At 39.0% G+C, this 18016-nt stretch overlaps 1 protein-coding gene and 1 long non-coding RNA gene across 8 annotated transcripts in view; one reads left to right on the forward strand and one right to left on the reverse strand.

Moving 5' to 3' along the window:
• Nucleotides 1–18016, forward strand: part of LOC124298718 (solute carrier organic anion transporter family member 74D) — a 96235-nt gene that overhangs the window by 43909 nt on the left and 34310 nt on the right. Inside the window, exons 1-2 of one of the 7 annotated variants that reach the window (XM_046751099.1) lie at nucleotides 5162–5654; nucleotides 6102–6293. The exons of 2 other annotated variants lie outside the window; for them this stretch is intronic. The gene's annotated coding sequence lies outside the window, so the exon portion shown is untranslated. Of the gene's footprint in view, nucleotides 1–5157; nucleotides 6294–6966; nucleotides 6988–7372; nucleotides 7395–18016 lie in introns of those variants that run through there. 4 more of the 7 variants (XR_006906863.1, XR_006906864.1, XM_046751105.1 and 1 more) reach the window with 4 other exon arrangements.
• Nucleotides 11515–17919, reverse strand: LOC124298723 (uncharacterized). Its single transcript, XR_006906867.1, has 3 exons — nucleotides 17855–17919; nucleotides 12406–12507; nucleotides 11515–11671 (listed from the first exon to the last, which is right to left on the reverse strand). It is a non-coding gene; the product is annotated as an uncharacterized LOC124298723 (long non-coding RNA).

An 18016-nucleotide genomic window follows, 5' to 3' on the forward strand; every position in this document is an offset into this window, starting at 1 on the left:
TTTTGTCCTGGAATTTGTTTGATTTATCGTTTAACTTACGAACGTTCGGAACCTCGATCACATCGATCGAGTCCGTTTCGTGCATGAAACGATTCCCAAGAATTCCCGTCTCCGTATTATTCCGTAGGGCGGAGAGCCGCCGAGCTTCTACTGTAGAACATTGACATGAAGCTCACATCGCCGCGAAACTGAATTCGCGAACGTCGCAAGTTCGCGGGTCGCGGTGGATACATTTAAGTGTGCGAAAGAAAGTACGTCTGCATATTCGCAGGCATGCGACACGCGTTAAGGCCGATCAATCGGCTGGACCGTCCGTATCAAAAGTTAGGAGAAGATGAGAAACCGTTGAAAAAATCTCCACCCCATTTTATACCCACGCCAATGACGATGAACGCGAATGAATCAACACCTCCGATATGTGATTGTAAGTTTCGTTGAACGATTGTCAAATAAATTGTGGGGATTTGGCAAAGAGAGAAGAAATGAGCGGTGAAAACATTCTGATTTGATAGAAAAGAATAAAAAATTACCAGAGTTGAATTATTTAAAACGTTCTCGTAAAAATAAAAAAAAAAATAAAAATTTTAAAAAACCACAATTTTTTCAAATTTTTGCTTCAATCAGCGCAGATCAGACATTGCTTTGCTTCTTCAATCGGTTCCGTTCCCGCGTTCCAACTTTCTATTCGGACGGTGTAAGCTCATTCATCCTTAAAGTTCGCTCGGCGCTGATCGCGACACCTGTAGGCGTGGCTCTTCGGCTCGTCGGAGGTTTGCGGAGGTGAAACGTGTACTAGGATGTTCGACACAGCACGTGTCCTGGCTCCCAAGTCCGAGCTTCGACTCGGCCCGTATAATACTTACTTGCTTACTTACTTACGTCGTCGAGTCGTGACAGCGAACGAGGAAGGCGGTATAACCACATTATAAACGCCCGACGAGCGGCTACGGAATATCTATAAACGTAGTTTACAACAGCAGCAGCTACTACCTGACGGGGAAAATCGCATAGCCTTTCCCCTACGCAACCTCACCCACCCACCACCTACCGACTACCTTCTCCGCGGTGTCGTACACGCGTTATTTTACGCCCCGATCAATACCTAAAACCGGCGTCTTAATAGTTTCCACGATACATGTCCACCTCTACGTATCGCACTCCCGGAACAGTACCGAATTAAGTCTAAAAATCCCGAAATCGACTTTTTTATTCAGTTCAATAGAGAATTTTTTTCCGCATATACCGCAAACACGGTCATATTTTGGGATTGTTAGACTTAATTCGGTATTGTTCCGGGAGTGCGATATATGTATATAAAACCCGAAGTTCTTCTCACGTATGTTAGCTTATGACATCAAAACTACCGAACCGATTTTGATTATTCTTATTTCTGTGGATAGCTACAACGTATGGCCAGAGCTTAGACTTTATTTCATCACAATCGGAACAATGATTTTGGAAATGTAACGATGTTTTTAACCCAACTTGGAACTCTTAGAGATAGAGGGTTGAGTTAGGTTATGTTAGATTACGTTAGGTTAGGTTAGGTTAGGTGATGTCAATTTACATTCAAATATTCTCATCGTTAAGTAAGATTGTTTTTATCTGAATAGAATTTCGATTTTATTACATCAAATTTGGATGCGGGCGGAGCAGCGACGGTTTGCTAGTACAAACATGACATACACAGCTGGTATATGTTCAGGGTGTACCGTTTTGAGTCAAATCGTTGAATGTTTCGGTAAATGTTACAGGTTTCACAGGAAAATTTGTTACGGATGAAAGTTTTACGGTTTTGAGATAGAGGTGAAACGGTGCTGCCAAAAATTTCCTCAACAATTATAATAGTCAGGAGAGGTCAGCATAACCTTAAAATTAGGTTTTTTTTTTGGAATAAGATCGTATAGCTGGCCTTGATACTACAACTTTTTTTTTCACCCTCATCTTCCAAAGTTCAAGAGTTATAACGTGTATGATACTATCAAGCCTGAAGAAGCTTTTCACTAAAAACAGACTCATCTTAGCTGTCGGAAGAATTTTTTTGTTTCCGTCATTTTGAAACGGGTATATTAAGTATTCGATTGTTATACGTTTCGTGATGGTAACTAGTGCGTTGCATTTGATTGAACTGTAAAACAGTCGAAAATAAAAAAAAAAAAAAAAATAAAAAACTTCATGCAAATCAGGGTATCAATTCTGTCCAGGAGGTTGAAATTTCTAGCATGAATTTGACGAGGAAGAAATTCGAAACGACGCGGTTTATCGGTATGAGGAAAAGTCGAAAGACGAGGAGAACAAAATTGTTTCGCCGCGGTGTTGAAAAGTCACGCAAGACGCCTCGTGATTTATTCGAATCCTCGTTCTCATCTTTCGTAATAATAATCCGAGTCAATGTTCTGCTCGTTTCCGCGCCACCCGCTTTGATTAAACATCAATTTGCCCACCCGCACCTGTTGTGCAAACGATTCCTATACCTGCAACACGGGTCTTACGTATGTTATATAGCAGAAACGTTGCCTGTCTCGCAGCTTCGATGCATTAATAATAATTGACGAAAGACGTGGGGAAATAAAAAAAAAAAGAAAAAATGAAAAGAAAACGAGGCGAAAAAGTAAGAAAAAATCGACAAACTGCGATCGATCAGTTCACGCAACCGCGCCATCTGTCAGGCACGTACGTGAACGTTATATCTATGCATATATGTATGTATGCATGTATGCACATATGTAACTGCGTAGCGGAGAACGCGTCTGTCTCTACACCGTGTAAATTCAATTGCCCTAATAACCGGTTTTTATCCGAAGGTATTATACACGTATATTCGAAGGACTGGTTTATCTTGAGAACATTTTTTCTTTTTTTTATTTGTCTCTCTCTCTCTCTCTCTCTCTCTCCCTCTCTTTGATAAACGCAGTTTCGTTTATGCGCTGATGTTAAATCAATTCGTCGGTTATACGTTATATGTATATATGTATACATTTACATTATACGTGGCTTGAAATTTACACATATGTATATCTGCGTGCATTCGAAGTAAAAGTTGTTTTTCTACCATGTATTAAGGTATAATATTGGTCGTCTTATTGACAGATCAAAGATCGTTGAAAATTGGGAAATTTGTTGTAGGATAACTTTCTTTACAATGGTCTAACAATCTTTGAGATAAAATTGTTGGCACAAAGTGTATGAGATTTGTCGAATTGTTTAACTGTTATCACTGATAACAAAGACAAACAAGAATAAACGGATGAAAAATAGTAAAACGACAAATATTTACGATCAATATTCTCTTTATTGTGCATGTCCATACAGATAGGCATAACAAATACTAGGAATAATAATCATCGTAAATAGGTTTCTTGTATATATACATATGTTCTTGACGATATTGTGTTGTGTATTTCATTTCGCTGTTTTTGTTTTTGATTTTTGCGTAGAAATTGTGTGCGTGTGTGTATTTATATGAAGAAATGAATAAACGGAGACTTTAAAATTGTATTGAAAGTGAATAAATTGATACGTGGTTATTGTTTGTGACGGTTTTTAATTTATTTATTTCGCATTCTATAGTTAATATCACTCTCGACTTTTTGTCAATAAAAGAGGTGTATCCATCATTTATAGCGTGATTTGGGATTTTTACCGCACCGTCACGTCGTAGCATCCGTCGAAACGTGAGAGAAATTCGTACGTCGAAAAATAAAATTGAAAAAAAAAAAAAAAAAAAATTACCAACGTAAAATTATGGTGTAACGTCAACTGAACAGAAAATTGCAGAAAGTCTACAATAAACTTGAGCCATTGAAATATGTAACTACGGTACGCACCGTATGCACTGGAAGATTGCGTAAAAGGATAACGGGTACGAAATGCATTCGACACGTTAGGCTATAAATAAGAAACCCACTGCAGTTCAGTTCCGGCCGAAACTGTAGGTCGAAAAAAGTGAACGAATCTTTGCGCCTATACAATTAAGTCTACCGCCAACTTCCGGCTTTTCTTCTAAAATCAAAATTAAAAAAAAAAAAAAAAACCTCGAAAGGCTGCAAATATCTAACAATACTTGTGCGGTACCATACTCCGTAGGTAAAAATCCGTCAATCCGTTTTCTTCGTACCTACGCGAGACTCGAGAGGCCATTGAATCACGCTCGAGTTGTTATCTTGAAAGTAAGAAAAAATTAAATAAAATAAAAATTTCTCGGGCAAAACCGGAAGTGAAACGCGCTAACGTGTACGTCATTAGTCGTGAGCACACGACAAGCTTGTACGTATATTTAATACGTACACTAGGTCGCAGTGATTCCGAGATAGATATTTTTTTCAATCACTCGGTAAGTTTGGCAACGTAAAATCAGCCCGCAGCAGCAGCGCCGGCCGACCGCGAAACTGCCTCATCTTTACGAACGTTACACAACCGACGACGGTAGAGTTTCATATATATTTTTTTTTTTTGGTTAGATTTAATGGTCATGGGTTCAAACTACTGATATCCTCGGTATCCTTGGCGCGAGTCGATCAGAAGCAGACGAAATTGGCACCAGCGCTCCGATAGCCTGACTGGATCTAACGAATCACGTGGTTCACTGTGTACGTAATTGGTTAACGTGACTAAATCTTTTGCCGATAAGCTATCACCCACGTAACCAGTCAGTTTGACTTCGGGTATTGCAGCGCTGGTGTCGATTTATGGGCTTTCTAGTCGGCACAATCTTCCGTGTGCCGGAAGCATAGGAGTCCACCCATCCAGTTGGTACAGAGATCAGTGGTTCGAACAGGCTCAATCTTTGTAAACACGACACAACCCGTGACTCAGGAACTTCGTATTCTCAATTTACATTCTACGTCCGTGGGTAATGTTACGTTTACAAGAGATCGACCCTTTTCCGCGACTCGCCGACGGTGTCGCCGCGGGCTAATTCCGCGTTGCCAACGCAACCGACCGGTCGAATCACCGGTACCAAGTGTACGCGAGAATGGAAAGGAAACGACGAGGGAGGCAAATGCGTCGACTCGAAGAAGAAGCCTCTGGTTCCAGTGAGTGAGGTCAGCTGTGAGCGCCGCCGATGGGCCAACGATGCAGCGGCAGCGGCAGACGTCAATCCCCGAGGTTCGAAGAGTGGCCCGCATAGCCGCGGCGGAGTCTCGTTGTCGGGAATTCGGAGCGGCAAGCCGCGAACTGCGTCGCGACGCCTCCGACTCGAGTCTCGACTCCCGAGGCGCATCGTTGATCGCATCGAGCCGATCGAGCAGTCGCGCGCGGACCGCGGAACGGAGAGTATCTGCTTTTCTGCCCGCGCTTTCGCGGCCTCTCGTTCTGCTATCCCTCGACCCGAAAGACGACAAGCGAGAGTTTTTAATCTACGTACGACTGACCGATGCCAGAATAGAAAAAGCGAGGGTTCCTACGCTGCTCGAGATCTTTGCTTGTTACACTCTCGCTCTCTTCGTGCCGTCTTTCTATTATTTTTTTTTAATCGTTGAATTGCCGTTTTTGCTTGCTTCGGTTTCGTTGCAATTTCGTTTGAAAACAAAACTTGTTAACAAACATGTGCCTGCGGGTATTGCATTCGTCTACAAATCTGTGACTCTTTATGTTGTATTGATGAAAAATTGATTAACCGCGTTTCTACCACGTCAGAAAGGAGTATTAAGGTAGTAGTAATAATAATAATAACAACACCGTCATTTTCACCGCGAATCGACGGGGGTGGACGTACTCCGCGAAGGGCGACGAGACTCACGTTATTCCGTTCTGCGTAGCACGAACTGAAATCTCGTTTCGTTGGAAACTTGCAGGGAATTTATTTGTTCGGTTAACACTGATGCGAGAAGGTACCGATTCAATAGGTCGTTGGTTATCGTATTTCGAAGATTTTGTTCGTTTTCCGGAATCGATTCTCTAATCGTGTACTTAATTACAACGAGCTCTCGTTCGGTCAGTACGTACATGCGTATGTAAAACAACAGTAAGGCGGAGAGTTTAATGTCGTAAATAGATGCTTGTCTACGCTTTTACCGCAGTGAACAGTGCGTAATTGTGTCTGTGATGTGTATGCGTGTGTGTGTGTCAAGTGTTATCACATATGCATTAATGTAAAGGGTATGGGCAACGCAAAGTGAGCAGCAAGTGAGATCAAGGAGAAAAGAAGAGAGAGAAACGTTATCCGTTGTGTTAATAATACGCGAGGAACAATCTGGACGGTTGTAATAAATTGCGACGCGGGACGGGAGGAAAACAATCCAATTTCGTACAATTGGTGTGTGTGTCCACATAGCCCATGTACGCCAAAGGTATGCATATGAATACGACGATAAGTCAAGTAAGTTGAAATTTCGTTGCATCTCACGCGCAGCCGGACGGTAAACAAAAACCGAAAGTTGTTTTACCGGATGCAACGAATTGTCATTACGGTCAACCCTTTCGGACCGACGTTACCGGTGGATGGTAACAACGAAACACGCGTGTTCGTTGACGCGTATATCTCAAGATATTCCCCGAAACAAGCGAGGAGCGATTGCATATTTCGCTTGCGTCTGCGGGGGAACTCCCGAATCGGAGACACGTGAGGGAGAATCGAACGGCGGGATCGAATTTTGTTTCGAATTTCCTCCCTCCGTTCTTCGTACTTGCTTCGTCGAAAGGTGCGCGCAGATTGAAATTTTGTCGCCGCATGCCGACGATGCGAATCGGGGGGCGTTTGTCGTTCGGCTCTCTTTATTACACCTTTGGACCCACCGACACACACGTTATATTGCAAACACACGTGAGAGCGATTCCGACGGCGGGCGCGCGCGCGATGACCCGTCCTGACATTTTTAGAAAGGCGTCTCAAGGTGATCTCGCTTGTTTTTTAAACTCTGTAATAGTCTCGCTGCGGCTACGGCCGCTTAGCTCGACACTCCGCGGTTTCACGAACGCACGCGTGCATCTATTTCTCGTCGCCGCGCATCGTGCGCACGTAGTATCTGCCTACGTATAACGTGGGTATGTTCAAATCGTTCCTTCTTTCACGTCTTACGATTCGTATTTTTTTTAACAAACGGCGGCTGAGAACCAGGTGTGCGTGTCTGCATCCACCTCGTCGGTTGTTTGTACCTCCGTCGTTTGTTATTTAGGCGCGAAATCGCCGCGCGACGTCCGATGTGTGCTGATCCCGATTCGCCAGCTGCGCATGCGCGCGCATTTCGTATCTTGGCTTTGTTTTAATACGCGCGAAAAAAAAAAACACCTGCCGATGAAAATTGGATGAAAAATATTTGAAACATGTACGAACCGCTTGTAGGAGACGATCGAATTTCGCGTGTGTGCGTGGCTGGAACGGCGATTCTTAAACATTATGTAATATTCGCTGGTCTACAAAAGTTTTGCTTTCTACCGCAATTAGTGTTAAGGTATACGTCATTTTTTATTTTTCGAATTTTTAACAGCATTACGACGCAATGTATGTTTGAAACTATTGGCTCATTTTGAAAATTTATTTTCTCGGTGTATATAACTACTCGATATTGTAAAATACAAGTATATATTGGAGTGTTTCAAAAAAACCGACTATTTTTTTTTTTTCGAAGAACATTGAAAAATCTTCCGAGTGTCCCTCAAAAATGACCTCGGTAAAATATGAGCTCTTGATATTGATATTTAGAGGTGGCGATTCTCAATTTTCTATTTCCCATTTAAATAACATGGGAAAAATTTTTTTTTTAATTTAGAATCTTATTGCTCGAAAACGCATCGGTATGAAGATATAAACAATACATATTCTTGTAGGAAATTTTACGCTCTACAAAAAAGATCCGAATAAAGATTTGGAGTTATCAGGCCTCAAACATCGAACCGTTTGAAATAATGATGTTATTAATTTATAAATGCTACAAAACTGACTCATATCACTTAAATAGTATTAAATAGCATTTATACTTAAATAGCATTTTATGGTTTATCGAATATCAGACAATCCTGAAATAACTTTTCGTTAATTTGATTACGAGATGGGCAAACCTTAGGAACTCATTATATTTATATGATCGTAATCTAAAATGAATTTTCTCAGAATTGAAGAAAAATTACAATGAAATTGTATAACGAAGCTTGGATATTGATGTTTCATTTTAAATCGTTTTAAAATGGTTCATTATCTAATTTCATCCCACAGCGATTTAGTTAGTTGGGCTGATGATTTTTTTTTTACACACTCACTGAAACAGATTAGTCTCTATCTGAAAATAGTAATTTCAATATCGCTGTGTAAAATCAATATCGGTACAATTATGAAGAAAATTAAATATTCACCAATACCAAAGTAATAAAACAATATTTCAAAGTGATTTAAAATGAAAAGTTGATATCTAGACTGTTTTATATAATTCTGGTATTCTTTTTCTTCGATTTTTAAGAAATTCTTTTCAGCCTACGAATATGGGAAATTGATAAATTTAATAAATGAATTTGATATCTCGTAATAAAATGAACGAAAAAGTATTGGTTTTCAAACTCACCAATCTCCTGATTAACGTTATAAGCTTTAACGTCATACTAAATCGATACCGAATGCTTTTACCAAGATCCATTTTTGTAAATATACACATTGGAAATTATCGATCTTTAGATAGTTCCGTATCGCCGTGACAAACCAGAAGTTTAACGTATGTAAGTGAAAGACGAGAAACCCGAGATTTTGGAAGTTTGTCAAGTTTCATATTCACAGAATTCTCAAGCGATGTAAATCAACCGACTCTACGAATGTCTGAAATAATGTGCTAGAAAGCAAACAAGTGTGCGGCCCGTGGCGGTGGAAACATGTTTGCAAGTTGACGAAGAGAATTTTTATTTATTTGTTTTATTCGTTTCTTCGAAGACGCATTTTTCCTCGTGACAAATCTAATAGGCACTCAGCTTTACAATCGTGCCTAAAACAACAGTATTTTGCAGTGAGACAAAGAGAGAGAGAGAGAGAAAGATTGATTGGAAAAATCCGCTACTCCTCAGTCTGGCTTATGACTTACATCCGTCACTTTTCTTATTCTACGAAAACGTGTCTCCTTATTGGCGTGGCAAATAGCACGATGATACGTGATGATGATCGAATTTTGAATAAAAAATTGTAGAGGTAGAGATAAATGTGCAATTTAGTTCACGCTTATCTCAGATGTGAGACAATGAGACAGGAGAGAGAGAACCGTTTGAAACGAAATTCAATGGACCTATCTATCTGAACGAAGTTTTAACCATTCCGGAAGTTATACTACCTTCGGAATTATTTTAGGCGTAAAGTTCACGATCAGCGACCCTGAAAACCGAGGAATGGAATTTATTCAAGAATCAAAAGACTCTTAATGCATATTTTAATTGACTTTTTATGCTGAGGAAGTGCGATAATAGAACATCCGTTTAAACCGATTCGAAAATTATTAGATCTTATAAAATTTTCATCGCAAGTTACTTTCAAGCACTACAAATGGCGGGAGCTTGTAGAATATTCGAGCAAGCGTTACATATCATACCTACTTCGGCTATGGAAAGTTATTTCATTTCGCTCAAGTGTCTACGTATCATAGACGATGTATATATAAAGCTGCTAGACCAATTTTTGAATCTACAAAATTACCCGTAATTCACCTCTGTAGATTTGTGCACGTCGTTCGTCGTCGCAGCATCGCGTGTAACGCCCGTTCACCGCAAATCTAAATTGACCTAACGAGGTGAAAAAAAAAAAAAAAAAACAAAAAGAGAGAAAAATAATATTTGCCAGGTCATTGACTCGTCAGACAATTTTCAAGCACTTTGAACAAATTTTTTTCTCTTACTTCTTTTCAAACTACCCAATTGCGCAGCGTTAATGCGATGTATATCTACGACACGTACGTTTCAGCGATGCGATTATCTTCGCCCCGTTTCTCTACACGCTCTAACAACCGTCAATTTTCAATAAATTGAGTACACCTCGTAATGAAATTCTCAAAACAAGCGTCAGAAAGCTAAGTGCATGAATATATGCGCTAAGTCTAACGACTAATTGTAAAACTTGTTAAACTAGCAATATTAAGTTACGGACACTTGTCGTAGATTGAAAGAAGAAGAAGTCGTCTTCGGTTAAAATTACTACTACAGAACGTATCTGTTTCAACTAGAAAATTTTATTTCACATCCGTGCAATTTATCCAACAATTACATACATACAATTATACATATTATATACAATGTATAATATATTTACATTAAATCAGTTATTTCGTTTTGTCGGACTTTGGTATAAATTAATGACCCGATTTGAAACTTCGGAGGTTGTTGCTTATAATGACATCGTGTGGAAAAATAAATACATTATCAAATTATGATGAAATTTTTTAATTTCTTCGGCTTCTCTCTGTCATCATATAAGCAACAACCCTGCCAAGTTTCAAATCGGTCCCTTAATTTATACCGAAGTCATACCGAACGAAATAACTCGTTCTAAAAACTACTTGCATCTTACATTTAAACTTGCGGAGACTAGAAGCAAGTATTCTAGTTGAAGCAGAGGCTTGAAACTTTGCACAGATTTTTTTTAACGGTTTGGAACAGATCTGTGGGCCGTCCCATAGAAAATTTTTCCGACCCCCATATGAGGACCACCCTAATGTATACATACATAATATACCTTTATCAAGAAATATTTTTTCACAGTAATTAATCGAAGTTACTTGAACATTTAATGTAAATGATTATTAATTCATTTTCTTTTGCCGAAAGCAGCATTTTTGTAAAGTTGCTCCTCACATTTTAGTCTGCTTGAGAATAATTATGAAAGAACAGTTAAGATTTTGCGAAATATGAGTACGTTGATGCTGTAATACGGTTAACTAAATTTCATGCAATCCTAAAATGTTTTTTTTATTTATTTTTTTTTTTTTTCAACTCCGCGAAAAACGCATCGTTACATCAACGTTACGAATTTCTACCTCGTCGTTTGATCGATTTATATCATCCGATGATTGCAACGACAATTTGTTCATTCCATTCTGCGATACGCTGTTTCAACACGACTTGGCTATCAAATATACCAGAAACATTTTGTCATCGTTAATGGGAACGCGTTACTTACACCGCGATGACAAAATCTAGTTCAAATAACTATCCGTGTACATTTACATTACAGAAACGGTTGTCTCTTCGAACAAACATACAGTCGCACAAACACGCGCATTATCTCCCATCTCCTTCTCCTTCTCCTTCATCTTTCTCCTTCCTCCGCGCGTCATCCTCGCCAGTTCAACTAAATCGCCGGTCCGCCCACAGATTTTACGAAGGCGCTGCTGTTGCCCAAGGTACAATTGTACAAGTTCCTCGCTACGCCGCATGTGCTTATGTCTGTTTGTTCGGAGCGGCGAAGAAACGAAGAGAAAACCATGAATGAGAGGCAGTCCCAACGATGCGCGTATCCATCCTCCGATGACTAATTTATTCTCATAGACCTCCGTGTATGCGTTAACATAGGTTTATTCTTAGGTGGTGTCACACTTATCGTACGGATGTACGGTGTAGAAGGTATAATATATAAGTATGCATGTTTAAGAGGCGACAAAACTTAACTAGCAACTTTCAAATCACCGGCGGAATGATTATCTTCGTATTTGATTCCTCTCGACGTAGTGGAATACGTTATTACACCTATTTGCGTCAGATCTGTGGTCTGGAAAAAAAAAAAAAAAAAAACCAAGTTCAACATCCTTATTATGTAATTCCCGTAAGAGAAACTGTGTTATATACGTATCAATTTATAACGCCTTGTTAAATTATTTTGTATTTAATTGATTTTTTTTTTATATTAGAGAACTTTTCGGCATACTTTTTTGCGGATTTTTGCTATTTCTGACAGTATAGATAATAGGTTTTCAATACTCGAGAGCGTTTGTCGCGATATAATGTGAATTATTATTTCTAGAAACAAATTGATTGAAAAATAACGTGAATATCGAAGGAATAATTCATTTCCGAAAAAGTTAACCCTCTACACACATATATGTATCATACATGTTTTACATAAATTATAAGTTCTTGGGGTCGCTGATCACGGACCTGAAATCGGATGTTAAAAAATTCGAAATGGTGGACCCAATATGGCGGATGAAAATTTCAAATTCTATCGAATCCGGAGATGAAATTCCGTCCGGAGGCTTTTGCGGTCGCTGATTACGAATCTGATATTAGATTTTGAAAATTCAGTATAGCGAGTCCAATCAGTGACCCCGAAAATCCGTGCATAGGGTTTTTTTCACCGGCTTCGATCTGATTTGAAATTTTCGTCCGCTATATTGGATCCACAATCTTTGATTTTTGAAATTTGATTCTAGATCTCCCTCTCTTTCTCTACACGCGAAGTATATATATATACACACACACACACACACACACACGCACACTTACTTAGATATAGTAAATTATCGGGGGATCCGAGAAGTTTCGTGGACCGGACTTGAAAGGGTCAAAGATGTGTAAGACCTCGGAGAGTATTAAATGGCTGGACTCCTGCAACCAGTAAACCAGTTTTTGAGAATTTTCCCATTCGACAAAACGAAAAGGATTATCATACGGACAGCTGCATCTGACTTGTGCCTCTCTCGGGATCCATTTACACCGGATATGTACGCATGTATACTGTATCTATACGTGCGCATATGCAGGTGATGCCTATAACGTATATAATACGGGAATCTTTGAACCGTGATGATATTTTAGATAAAACCGAGGGTTTGTTCCGGTGTTCGCTTCTTTGTTTTCGTTTTATTCGCGATTCGCGTTTTGTTTTCTGTCGAATTTTGAATGAAAATTTTTGAAATGTATGTGACAACGAAAACAGATGAAGATTACCAGTTTTTTATAATAGTTTTACGAAAGTTTGGCGTTTGAATTGCGAAAAATTGTAAAAGGAAGTTTTGAAATTGCTTCGAACGACAATGAAAAATACCTAGGTATATTTTGTCTCGAGTATAAAGATATCTGAACTCGCGAATCGGAGGAGAGCGAACACGCGTCGCGATCTTATTAACATTTTAATTATGGCCTGCGTTCTTTTTATGGAATTGAGAATGAAATGATGAAATATAAATTACCCGATTTTGTCTTATAGACAATAATTACGATATGCAAAAACTGTTGTATCCTCAAGTGTATCGTTTTGCATTCTTGTATTTCTTACTGTCGTAACTACCTTTGTCTGGTATTATATTTATCCCTGACAACAGTTGTTGTGCGTGCGGATTTTTAATAGAGTTTATTTTAAGACCATGCCTGTACCGCGATGGTCGACAGACAATTTCGGACAATTACGATACAGGCATGCCGAATTATCATACGATTAACTGTATCGTGTGTCTAATGGCGTAAGGTCGTAAGCGCCACCTTACGACCTTTTACTTTTAAAAAAACCAAAAAGGCGTGAACATTTTATTTTATCGCATCTAAGCTTAAATCGTGAAAACACGGTCAGAAACGGTGAAATTAAACAACAGCTTAATTAATAGCAAAAGGTCGTATGTACTGGTAAATACTACATTCTGCTGCCGATTCAACCATAAAAACCTGAGTCGATTAATTCCATCAAGTTGTGCTTACTAAAAAAAAAAATGAAAAGAAATTAGCGGTTACAACTTTCTGTTTTTATGTTCTAGTTTTTTTATATTATTTTTTTTTTTATTATTATTATTTTTGAATCCTTGCAGATTTCGATTCATCTATGCATTTCAATGGTTTCTAGAACGATTGTATAAATAAAAAAAATCATAGTTTTTACGATCTTCTGTTTTCATCTTTTTTTTCATCTACTTATTGATAGAAAACGGTTGTATCTGCCTAACATACGACCTTTTGCCTTTGTATGTTCAAATGCTTGATTTCGATTGAATCGTAAGTAAGAAAAAAAAAGAATTATACACCCTTTGGCAACTAAAATTGTCACAAAGTAAGGTTACGACCTTATGCCATTAGACACGCGATATGTATAAATGCACAGTATAATAAACAGGAAGAAATTGTTTGAAAGTTGAAAGTCAAGTAGAAAACCATATGATGTCAAAAAGTGTTATTGTACCACGAATTGATGTTGATGATTATTATTTCGGTTGGCTGTTTTTTTTTTTATAACTTTCACTATCGACACCGGCCCTTGAGGTGATTTCTTTTCTGATAGAAAGGGCGTGCGTGCGTGCGTGCGTGTGTACATATCTACATAACAATACATAATCGATCGCGATTTAAACGGAGCAACACACAGCAACTGCGGTGAAAAATGTACAAAAGAAGCTTAAGAAGAGCGAGAAGGGGGATAAAAGTAAAACGAAAAAAAAAAGAAAAACTAGACGAAACGACGAAAGGGATACGTCATGTATCTTATATCGGCGATCGGTCTTTTCTTCTCGCATTGGAGTCTCCGTTTTTGGATTATACCTTTAAAGGCGTGCGCAATAGAGCGCGTGTTTTCTGCTGGTAACTATATAACACGCCGCGGTGTCGTTTTACCACTATAACTTACAATTAAGACTACTTTCGCCCTCCATCGTTCGCCGACGATGCGTGGAAACAGCTGATCCTGACTGACTATACCTACTTGAGCGGTGTTTCATGTCCGTCACCTTGCTCCTCGGCACTTGGCACAGGCGCGGAATCTTCTTATTTGCCGTTATCGTACAGTCCTAATATCGATTTTTTTATTTTTTTTTATTTTACATTTCTCTTTTTTAATTTATTTCTTAACGGAGATTCCATGGTATGATGATGATGATGGTGGTATGAATTGTAGAAAAAATAAAACAAGGTACACGGAGAAAAATTTCATTTGTTACAGTAACTAGAAAAATTCAGTCAAACAGGTATCGTTAAAAAAACTGTTTGAATATTGTTGGAATTACGAAAAACGAGGTATTATCGATCCTTTTTTGGTAATTGCAACGCAAAATCAGTTTGTGAGGATTACTCTACTTTTTTAGTTAAACAAGGCTTTAACTTCAATTTGTTGTTGCACGAGCATTAAATTTTCGCAACGGTTGCAGGAAAATCTAGTAACAGTGATCGTAATGAGAAAGAACAGCAACGGATACTAGACTTTCCGGTAACAGCTAGAAAACTAAGTTTCATTTTGTACCTAGAACTATATTTTTCGATTCTGGTAAGAAATGAAAATTGTTAAGGACTGAGCGGTAACCGGAACTAAAAATTTCTCTCAGTGTAGATTATTTTTTGAAGCTTTTTACTTTTATAACGTGTCCGAAACATGTGTATTTCAAACGGGGAAAATTCACCCTGTTGTCGGCACGGGTTAAAGTTGAGATAAAAATCTTGGAAGATTTATCAAAACCCTAAATATGGTTCGTGCTCACACGGTAAATTGTTTTCGGCAGCGGTGCGTGCACACATTTCTTAATTCTTCTCTTCTTCAAAGCCTGTCGAAAAGAAGAATTGAACCTTTTTTTCAGTCGTCTTGTTGTTAAGGCCATGAATTACTCCTACTCTTATCGACCGAGTAAACTTATTTTTCGTTTAATCAATAAATAAATAAATGGGCGGAATCGGTTCAAATATTGACAGTGCAGCGCTCTGTTATAACAGAACTCGGGAACGTTACTGATATACCAAAAATCAACAAAACTATTTGTTGTTTTCTGACCACGTCTTACTGTATTTGCGTTTCCCGCATATCTGGGGCCACGAAGTTCACGGTCGAGCGAATTTTCGTAATTCTGAAAACAACCGAGAGTACAATTAGCCATCGTGCGAATATTTTTATGCAATATTTCAGTACAGCAAACGAGAAATACTATTTATAATAATTTAGCTAACAAAATATGCTCGGCTAGCTTGTACCTTACTTCACTCAGTTGCCGCAGCACAAAGTAGCACTTCGGTAACTTATATCCGGCGACTGACGGCAGTTCGTCCAGGAACGTATTACAGTTACGTGATTTCTCTTCCGTGTACATTATCTCCCAAAAAATGCGAAAATAGCGATACCTGTCAGAAAACGTGACATTTTTTTCATAATTTTTGGAACACGAGTAAATTTTTTTAAATTCTACCGCGAAAGAACGATGCATTGTCGGAATTTAAACCGATGTCGTTGATTTGTTTACTCGACAAACGAATCGTGAGGGTGAGTTTGCTCGGTCGGTAAAGGTAGGAATACTAAGTGGCCTTAATAACAAAATCACGCGGTTGTGCACGCTCGTTATTTTATCCTTCTCGTATCATCGGCCACCGTATCTCTAGAATTTTGTTTACATTACGATAACCCCGCCTGCCCCCCGCAACATGACTCGATCACTGCATTGCGCTGCATGCCTCAAAGCTATCGCAGGATAGCGATTTTGTATTATCAAAATAATATGTGCAGTACGGGTGACAAAAATAATACCTGTGACTAATAGTGTTTTTTCTGAATCTTCTTTCTTTATTAGAGTTATTCTTATTCTTTTTTTTTTTTTTTTATGTCTCCGAAGCTTTCAACGGACCAAAATACAAGCACAAGTGTAATGAAACATTTACAACCCATCTACTCTTGTATAAACTCTGTTCGTCCAACGAACTTTCTCATACTCGGCCATGCAAGCAAGTTCATTTAATACTGCAACAGCCACGAGGGTGATACTCTGTCAATAATGCGGTTTCCGTTTACTTATACCCCTTCGTTTTTCCCCCATGTGTAAGAGTGTGCGAACACGGTTCGATCGTTGGGTTGTGTCCCGATAGATATATTTTCTATCCTATTTTCACAGCACAAACGATTCGCAGACTCCGCACACGCGTGAAAAACAAGACTAGTCGATTATTACACGAAATCTCACGTTGACCCTTCTTTCGATAAAACGGCGAGTTCACGGATGGAATCGATCACAGACAGCTTCCTGCCTGTTCTCGAGAATCAAACGTGCGGTTGGTTGAGTGATTTTTTTGATTTCGAATCCCCTTGATGCTTTACAATTCATGAAAGTCACGAAAAAATCTGGACTCCTTTCCTTCGAAGCCCGTATCTCGGAAACTACTAATTTTTGAGACTTGCGTCCGTAAGAATTTTGATCCGGAGGATATGTACTCTAACATACCGAATATCCAACAAAATTCTTTTTTTTTCCTCCGGTCACCAGATTCCAAAACATATTATTTCTAGATGTGGTAAGGTTGTTGCTAACGATTAATCCGATGAATCCTCGAGATCCGACTATTTCGCAATGAAATTAGCGAAAAAGATGTATCGATTGCTCACTTGTACCAGCTTCTTTAACGACGTGGTATTAATTGTACTCCACACTTTCAGTTCTCCCAATCAATAGATCAGCTCGTTAATCGGAACATATCCACAACGTTTTGATAAACATTGTGAAATCGCGCGGCTGCCACCGAAAATATATCACGTTCCTACTCCTCGCTCTCGCCTCGATACTCGGCTCTGCCCTTAAAGTTTCGTAACGTACGCGCACCGCCGGCACTATCTTAATCTATCTCGTGTGCCGAGCCACTATTATTTGTTAAACCTACATTCGCACCCACACATTTATTACGTTTACCTACACGCGTCACTCGCTTCTATCTCATCTTGCGTCGGCGGAGCAACGACTTCGAGAGATTATATGCATCTGTCTATACCGACAAGGGCAACTGTCGCGAAGATGCTGCGAAGCGTTAGGAAAAGACCGGCTGTTTTTACACCGACGTGCGACAACGCCGATGCATGTACGGCAATGAACGCGCAACGGCGCAAACCCGACTCGCCACTTTATATTTACTGTGTTGCTAACTGAGGGAATAATAATAATAATAAGAAGAAGAAGAAGAAGAAGAAGAAGAAGAAGAAGAAGAAGAAGAAATGAAAAAAAAATGACCGTACCTCTTAACAAACTGCAGCTGCATCTCATATGGCGAAATTTCTTGACTATACGTGCAACTGCTAAAATCATACTGTCAAGAATCATCATTTTACGAGTACACAGAGACTAGAACTATTCACCTCAAGCTCCTATCGATCGAGCTTTGTCAATAACTCGGTTTA

Source organism: Neodiprion virginianus, chromosome 2, assembly GCF_021901495.1.
Source record: "Neodiprion virginianus isolate iyNeoVirg1 chromosome 2, iyNeoVirg1.1, whole genome shotgun sequence".
Lineage (NCBI taxonomy): Eukaryota > Metazoa > Arthropoda > Insecta > Hymenoptera > Diprionidae > Neodiprion > Neodiprion virginianus.